This window comes from Arvicanthis niloticus, chromosome 13 (genome assembly GCF_011762505.2).
Source record: "Arvicanthis niloticus isolate mArvNil1 chromosome 13, mArvNil1.pat.X, whole genome shotgun sequence".
NCBI classification, from domain to species: Eukaryota; Metazoa; Chordata; class Mammalia; order Rodentia; family Muridae; genus Arvicanthis; species Arvicanthis niloticus.
The window spans coordinates 25,117,051-25,126,379 of record NC_047670.1 but is presented as its reverse complement, the minus strand read 5'-3'; the positions used below and the strand labels follow the sequence as shown (position 1 = coordinate 25,126,379).

Here is a 9,329-nt window from a genome sequence, read left to right as displayed (position 1 = left end):
TTATACTGAAAATATATCTAAGTAGGGTGGTATACAAATTATTACAAATATTTATGAAACTATTATGAAATAAATGTGTACTGTGGTACAGGAGTTCTAGAGAAGTTCTGGAGGAGAATATTCTAGGAAATTGAATCTCTCCTTTACAGACAAGAGAATAAGGTAAGCATATATATCGACATATCAAAATAATAATAACCCTAACAAGTGTTTGAGTCTTATAAGAGAATATTTGCTAAACAAATAGTGTAATAATCCTTCCAGAAAGGACTAAATGAGAAAATGTCTAGTCATGTTTTCAGGACCAAGCAAGGACTAAAATGGAAATTTATCAGATATAACAGTGCTGTTTCAGAGTAAAAATGGTTGGTATTGCTCTGCACTGGATATTACTTTGGAAAACTAATTAATCACATCTGTTTTGAGTAATACAAAGAATGGTATCACAGATAAAATTTGGTTGATTACCTTGCATTCCACCAAATATCTCTAACTCATCTAGACAGCTAGAAATAATTGCTAAGAGGGAGGAGGAGGAGAAACTAAGTAGACTCAGAAATCCTGAAACAATTAGAGCAATTATGGTTGCTATTTGTGAAATTTAAGTATTAGAAAATGTGATCAAAGTAAGAACATTGTCTCTTATACTTTCATTAGGATAATAGAAGTCTGTTTTTTCCTTTTTGTTGTTGTTGTTTTGCTTGAACTTATGAAGCTGTTTAATTAGGTTGTTAGCAGTTTAGAATTAACAGTTTGTGGGGATACATCCCATTTGTCAGGAGAACTGAGATCTCGGGTAGCCCTGGAAATTAAAATCTGCCAGCCCACAGTGTTCTTCTGCTGCTCTGTAATCTCAAATTTCTCCTTCTCCATGTCAAAGATATTGCCATCCTAATGCCTGGGCTTCTTCACCTACTTCTTCCTGAAGTAAGCATCAGTCAGGTGTTTGGGGATTTTAGTCTTGCTAATATCAGTGTTTTTAGAGGTGGCAATGACAAATATCTAGTGTGTTCTACACAGTGGAACTTGGTTGAGGGCAAGAGATTCAGCAACAAGTAGCAAGCTGCTGCCCAGCTGCTTCAGAAAAACCACTATCTTGCCCCTGGGGTGCCAAGTAAAGGTGATCAGAACAGTCCCAGGAGTAAGCCCTCTCACATACTGACCCAAAGGGTTTTACCACGGCTCAGCCGATTCCAAGGCACATCTTCAGTAGGAGAATGCCTAGGCATTTTTGGAAGCTTCATCATCTGGGCACCACCATTATCACCATTATTGGTGCCACCAATTGGTCGTATGACAATATCAAGGACCTACTCCTTTTTCTTATTCTTTTCAACCTTAGACTTTAAGTATTTCCTTTTGTACAAGGCTTTTCTGGAATACATAGTATATGCTAATTCCTCTAACCAGGAGAGGGTTTTGGCTACAATGGGATTTTCCCTTGGATTTTTATCTTTCTGGTCACCCTTTTTGGCTGTATTATGCTGGCCAGGACACTAGCTGTAGCATCAACGATGCCGACATTTTGTCTGCATGTTTCTTTTATTTTTGTATAAGATTTGTGGGCCTTTTCACCCTCCACCTTACAAGACAGTAAATAGAAATAAGGTCCAACTTTCCAGTCTATAAGACAAGAAGTATGCATTCTTTGATATTAGCCAGGAAGAAAGAATCCTTTATTCTTTATTCCAACTTTTATTCTTTTCATTCCATGAAATACTTTACTTTCGGCACCTTATTCTTGTTCTTTACTTATTAAATTTTGTTTCACTGTACAGAAATCAAAATTACTTTTATGCCACTTTGTTGGTTTATATATCCAAATTACATGGTTTTGATCCATTAATTTACATGAAATGGTTTCAACATTACATGTACACAAAAATAGAAATGCAAGGATTCACCATGAAAAATTGATTCAGAATTGTAGAAAGAGTGAAATTATCCATTAAGCAGAATGCTATAACTTCCTTCAGAAACATATAGGAACATCAAATAACAAGTGTGTAGAAAAATGGGGGTTAATATAAAGCAGGATTTTCAGATATATTCACAATTTGCATAATTTTGTATGCATATATTTTAATACAAATAAATCATCTAATATGTTTATTTAAATTGGATTGCATACATATAAATTGATAAATTGTACACATATTTGAATGCAGGACTGACCACAAAATGAAAATTTTATTAGACATATAAATATGGCTTAGGGTAGTAACTCACATACTCTAGTATTATAAGAACACATCTTACTAATTCCCAATTGCCATCTCTTCTCTCATTCTGAAAATTATATTTCAGAACATCATGTATTTCTCAACTTTTGAAGATTATATAATTAAACTCTCTTTTCTATTTTTTTGTTTCTTCTTTTATCTTAATTTTTTTGATTTAATGGCATATTAAACATGTATATTATGTGGCTTGGTAAAGAGCAGTTTGTTTTTCTCAACAGGATATTTTATTTTTGGCTACTTTAATTTGTTTTGGGTCATGTTATCATTGTTCATCTCCAGTGACTGACACCTTCGATTGTGTAAAAATTTTCCTCAGAGATTAAAACATTCTATCCTTCAATAAGTTCCTTAAGCAGTAAGGTAAACAACTCAAAATAGATAAAGGAAGTCCAGGAAACTGTCCAGAGTCATTAGAACCCTTCATTGTCAGAATAAACAATCCAAGGTGATTCTCCCACTCACATGGAAGCAGCTGAGCAGAAAGAAAGACTAGAGCAGCTGCCCAGAAGAAGCAAAAACTAGTTGAATGCCTGGAAGTAATTTAGACTACAGTCACTTGGAAAGGACACTATCCAACCTGTTGAGCTACCTGTAGAGTGTGAATGTGTTCCAAGTTCCTAGGTTTGTAGCTTATCACCCATGATAGTCAGACTTTAGTTATGCAACAAGAAAGGGAGATGTGGATGGATGCCTTGCATCCTCTGGGATAGCCTCTGATTTGGCAAGTACATTAGATGCATGGGACGATAATATAGAGGCATTGGCTTGCTACTTCTAAAGGACTAGGGGAGAAGGAAGAATTAAAAGAAAGTACAAATTAAATATATGCTCAATATGTTTCCTTGGAATCCATGGAAAGATCCGGAGAGTGAGTATAAAAGATCAGTATTGGCTCAGGATCCTCAACACCAAGTTCTCAGCACAATTGAAATCTATTTGGCCCAGAGGAACAGAGGGCAGCAAATAAGAGACAAGGGAGGAAATAGAGGACAAGGAATAAGGAGAAAGAAACAAAAGAGAGAGGACAGAGATATTTGTCTGAAGGACAAGGGACTGCCTCTAGATAGAAAGGAGACAGATGTGGCACATAGGAAAATGGCAGTTTATAATATAAAGGTACAAAGCAAAACCCCTGTGCTAGGATGAAGTGTTTAATTTTAATTGGGCATATTAATTAAGTGAATTGATGAGGGCTTTTGATTGCTTGACTTCCATACTTTGATTACTGGACCTTGGAAGTCAGCCTCAAGGGAGGAAGTAAACATGTAAGGGAATGAACTTTGGCATCTATTTCTTCATAGCTTGTGAGCTGTGGGATAAGAGAATGCATAGGATAAGTCTGCCCTTAGTAGACACAGGAAAACTGAATGATTTATCTTTTCATCCATCCTTAAGGCAAAGGCTGAATAACCTGAATAAGTATAAGGCAATCAGTGTTTGATAGACAGGCTTATCAGAGCCATTAGAAAGACTTGATTTTCTCCATCTGACATCTTCATAAATATAAGGAACTGCAAGAGAATAAAAGAGGAATAGGTGCTATTTAAGGAACTAGGAATAAGAGAAGCTCTGTTTGAATGCCAGTTCACTAGTCCAGATAAAATTGTTCAGAGAGGAGTTAAAGAGTTCGCATATCCAGCAGGGATCTCAAGGCTGGTATGGTCCTTTAGTGGCTTTGCTGAGTTCATTGATAGTGTAAGATCTTTGTAAAATAGAAAAGGTTTGGCAGATCTCAGTGAGTTAGGCCATCATGTAATGAGAAAGCATATAGTGAGAAAGCCTACAGGAGATAGTAAAAGGGTAAAGCTGAGGATGATTTTTCTCTGCTAGCAAAAAAAAAAAAAAAAAAAAAAAAAAAAGGCAAGATTTGTGTCAAGCTTGAGTTCCCAAGGGGGGAAAAATTATAGAAACCCATTGGTGTGCTAAAGAACCTTGGAAAGCTTCAGAGCCTGATGAGACTTCTACAGAAGGCAGTCATAATAGAAAAAGTCAAGTGAAGATAATCAGGCCTGTCCCTGGAGTGAGTAATTATTCCCCCAGACTAGGGAGGGTAATTTCCAGCAAAGAGTTATACCGAGGGTGGAGATGGTTTATCCAGTTGGGGATTCCCTCAACATACAGATATGGTAGATATAGAGGCTACAGCAAGAGCTACATCCACAGTGTCAACCTGTGACTATTCTGATCCAGGGATCCAGCATGGTGGGGTGAGTGCAGCAGGGGAAATTAGTGCCACATTCACATTCAAGGAGCCCTGAGTAAGTCCAAGCATTTTAAGTCAGGCCCACTGTATTTATCAGATGTAGAGAAATATAGAGAGGCTCCTTAGAAGAGCTCCAGGATATGGAAACCTAATGGATCATGGTGAATGAGTGAGTGTTACAGAGAGATATATAACTCAGTACTTTTTATGCTGGCTTTGTACTCAACTGTGATCTATGGAGGAAGCAAAAGATGTAAATACTTGGAAACTTTCCATGCTGTAGTAGACCTTGCTTATGTTCGACCTTAGTATCTTCTGGGATCACCTGATACCTGCTGAGCATAGATGAGAACTGACTTTCAGAGTGCTTCAAGATCATCTTCATGACCTCACTATTTGCTACATGATGATGGTTCAGGAACCTGTCCATTCTCTGGAAAAATGTTTGGATATACAGATAGAATTCTGATCACTGCATGTTATGCAGATTTGACCAGCTATTAAAGAACTATACTGGTGAATCTAAGGGAATTAAGATGGGTAATGAGTTTACACAAGGACAAGGAACAGTTTTAAAATTCTTGCTGCATTTTGGCCTGGTATAATGAATATGCTTCCCAATAATAGTTGGGAATAGTTACCAATAATTGAAAAAAAAAAAACTACAACATCCTGTTCTTGTAATATGAAGAAACTATAGGCATTCTTGGGATTCATGGGCTATTGGCTAATTTTCATACCCCATCTTGTCTGAGCTGTCTGTCCTTAGTGTAACTTGTCAGATCTGGACAGAAAGGCTCAAGTTGTTTCAGAGCAGGCTAAAATACTTGTAGCGCAGGTTAAATATATATGTTCCCCACTACCCCAATGTCTTTTCTTGTTGGAAGTCACAGGGAGTTCATAAGTTTATTGCTGGTGCTATGGCAACAGCAACCTCAGCAAATGGTTTCAACAGACTTTTAGTCTCAGTCATGGAAGAGAGTTCATTACAAACAGCAGTAGAAAGGTAGCTCTGGGAAGTATATAGTGTTACAACTTGTTGAAGTAATAACTGGTTTTTCTGAGTGAGTATAAAAATAGATTACCTAATAAAGGACTGGATTAAAGGCCTCCTAGCCAAGCCTCTTTTGGAGTAGCACAGAGTCAAACTCTACAAAGGTGTTATGCATACTTATCATAATGAGGTATGGTATCTATGAGCCCCATTACTAATACCATGCAGGTTATCCTAGGACCAGTATTTTTTTAAAGCCACAGAGATTCTTCCAATAATTAAACTAAAAGCTAAGCCAGAGAAAATACTAAAAATATTACCTAGTACACAAATGATACTAGTGAATACACTAAACAAAAATGCATAGCTATATCAATATTAAAAGCAAACCAAAACCCAAGAGATAGAGGATGACAAAGAATGGAAATGGCCAAAGGAATTGGAGATATATGCCGTGGAAGATATTTGCCTGTGTAAAGTGGGGAGACAAATATGGCTTAGAGGAAAAACTATAGGATAAGGTATTTCATTTTAATTAGGCATGCTAATAAGGGTAGTCAAAAAGGGGCTTTTGATGGCTGGATTTCCATACCTTGACAGCTAGATCTTTGTGGTGAGCCTCAAGAGGAGGAAGCGACCAAATAAGGAAAAAAAGTAATCTAGCAGTTTACCAAGGAAGAGGGAACGGGAAAGATCAAGGTCTGCCATATCAATATTCGCCATGCAGAGGACTGCTAGATCCCCTTCAGGGAGTTCACATTATGAACTCCCTGAGGCAGAGGTCATAGGTTTCAATGGGGAGACAACTTCTATTGTTTTACTTAATGTGTGTGATACACCTGTAATACTGTTTTCTAAACATTTGTGTTTGTTCCCATGTTTTCTCCTTCATAAGTGATATAGTGGCATTGTGGTTTTAGCCATAACTGTACACCTATACTGACTCTCTCAATTAAATAAAATCTTCAGGAATTCCTGAAATTGATCAACTTCACTAGGCCTCATTGAAGATACTGAGATGACTGAGTCAGAGCCAGGCTGACTCCATGGCAGGCTGCAAACTAAGCCTCTTTCTGTTCCCCAGAACTGAAAATGTCCAAAACAAGTCAATTCCAGAGAAAAACACACCTTATGGGTGGCCAAACAGGAAGCTGTCCCACCACCTAGCCTGGGCCAGCCTCATAAGCAGCCAATTATGAGCTGTGGAATATGACCACCCCCACCTAGATCGAGCCAAGTATAGTTAATCAGCAAAAGTTCCCAAAGGCACCCATGTTCCTGGATATAGAGCCAATAAATCCAGGGAAGCAAAGGTAAAAAGCACCTATTCCTACCCTAAGAGGCCAAACTGACCCTGCTAAATCAACACCTCTTTCTTCCATACTAATATATGCTAGACCCCTGATGCATGCAGATTTTCTGCAGCATAAAGTCTTTGCTGTTGCCTACTATTTAAATCGAGGCTATCATTCTTTGCAAATCATAGACCCTTACAGCTGGTGCTGGTTCATCTCAGATGTGCTGAAGACTCTTGAAGCAAATAGCTGAAGTTGAGTTTTTCAGGGGTTTTTTGTTTTTGTTTTTTTTGTTTTTGTTTTTTGTTTTTTTTTTTAATCTTTGGATGGGTAAGTCCAGGGGCTCAGGTGTCTATCAACTTGTCTGTCTCTGTGTTTCTGTTTTATGTTTAATCTGGAGACCAAGAGAGGCAAAGCGGACATGTATTTTGTCACACAGCCAGGTGCTATAGAGGATGCTCCTGAACCCATTTGTGAAAACTTACTAGTTGTCATCTGGTTTCTGAATCAGCTGTGGGTCTGTGGGCCTTCCATGTGTAGGGACAGAACCCATCTGAAACATTTTTTGGGGGTTTTGTTTTTGTTATCCCAGGTATATCATTCTGTGTTTGTACATATTCTGTTTGTAGTTTTTGTCTTCTTGTTCATGTTTTTGTTTGATTCCTAACATGAGTCAGGCACTAAGCTTAGTCCTGAACCATTTTAAACAACTTCCTTGGAGTTGCAGAATACTGAGGTTTGGTTGTTTGTTCCAGAAAACCAATCATCTTTTAAAGGAATATATAAGCCACTTATAAAGTAGGATGGCCTGAGGAGGTAACTTTTCATCTCCCTACAATCTCCAAGGTGAACTTTATCATCTATAAGGCCAAGGGCCACCCTGACCAGGTGCCAAATGGCAGTAACTGGCAAAGGAGCCCATTGTTTGGCTGAAAATCTTTTTGTCATTGGCCTTGAAGCTCCCAATCTACCTAAAGCCAAATAGAAGAATTTTGGGAATCTTCTGAGTTTTGTAGACTCTGCTTGCCAGAATTAGTAAAATAGTCCAGCCACTCTGTAAAGCCACAAGGGAGCAGAAACACAAATGAGAATGAACTCCTGAAATGGACATAGCTTTTAAAAATTTTAAAAGCCTTGCTGTCTCTAGCCTTTCTGTATATTCATAAACCATTCTACCAGTATGTGAATGAAAGAAAGGAGATAGCAAAGAAGTGTTTGCTCTACATTTGGGCTCATGAAAGAGACCAATGGCTTATTTATCTAAGAAGCTGGACCTAGTGGCAGAAGGATAGCCAGCCTACCTCCAGATCATAACTGCCACTGCCCTACTGGTCAAGGTTGCTGACAAGATAACCATAGGACAGGAGCTTGTAATCCCCAACACCCATGCTACTGTAGGGACCCGCAATAATCCACCTAGCTGATGGCTGTCCAATGCCAGACTATTGCACTTCCAGGCTGTACTTTAGAATTCCCTTCACAAAGGATATACCTATCATCTGCCCTAAACCCAACTATCCTACCTGACCTATCCTCAGATAAACAGCAAGTTTGCTCTATAGTTTTGGGGCATGCAGTAAACATCAGGCTGGACTGATGTTTACTGATATATCCTGGCCAGATACAGAATAGCATCTTCTTCACAGTTGGGTGCAGCTTTATCCAGAATGGAACTAGATACATAGGGGTCTTGGTAGTAGACTTGGTCTCTGTTGTTTGGACAACTACTCTGCTGCCAGAAACACCAGCCTAAAAGGCTAACTTGACAGTTTAACTTAGGCTTTGAATTTGGCAGTGGGGACTGTAGCCAACACTTATGCTGACAGCAGATATGCCTTTGATCATGAACAAAAGTTTATGGGCATATCAAGAGAGAGGATTATTGACTGCTGAAGGAAAGGCCATCAAAAATAGAGAAGGAATACTTGCTTTGCTGGAGGCATCATGACTTCTTCTCAAAGTGGCCATAATCTATTGCCTTAGGCATCAAAGTCCATCAAAAATAAGGAAGAAATACTTGCCTTGCTGGAGGCATTATGACTTCCTCTCAAAGTGGCCATAATCTATTGTCTTTTGCATCAAAAAAAAAAGAACATCAGAAATACCTCAAGGGAACAGATTAGCTGACAAAAAAGCAGAAAAGATCACTCAGGCACTCACCACAAACATTCTGGAAGCCTTACCACCCCATAGTGCTCCTAGCCATCACTGAATAGAGAACAAACTTGACAAAATGTCAGGGAATTAATAGGAGAAATAGATCAGTACACACTGCAGAGGGCTGCACAATTTTACCTATGGAGTTCGCTAAAAAATTCATTCATTAGATTCACTAAACTTTACACCTGGATTATTGAAAACTAAAGCAACTGTTCTAAAAGGCCAGATATAAAATATCTAACATGGGACAATTAATATACTAGGTAATCTCAAACTGCTTTACATGTTAGGTTGTGAACACCTTTGGCACCAATTAAGAATGTTTAGGAACCAGGATCAAAGGCCAAAGGCCAGGAGCCAGCTGGTAAATAAACTACATAGTGGTAAAAATGGGCATATATGGATATAAATATCTGCTAGTTTTGTAAATGTCT

General features: G+C 38.3%; 1 pseudogene; it reads right to left on the bottom strand.

Annotated features, from left to right (window-relative positions):
- Positions 1 to 731: 731 nt before the first annotated feature.
- On the bottom strand, positions 732 to 7,288 carry LOC117718707 (large ribosomal subunit protein eL6 pseudogene; annotated as a pseudogene).
- Positions 7,289 to 9,329: the final 2,041 nt, after the last annotated feature.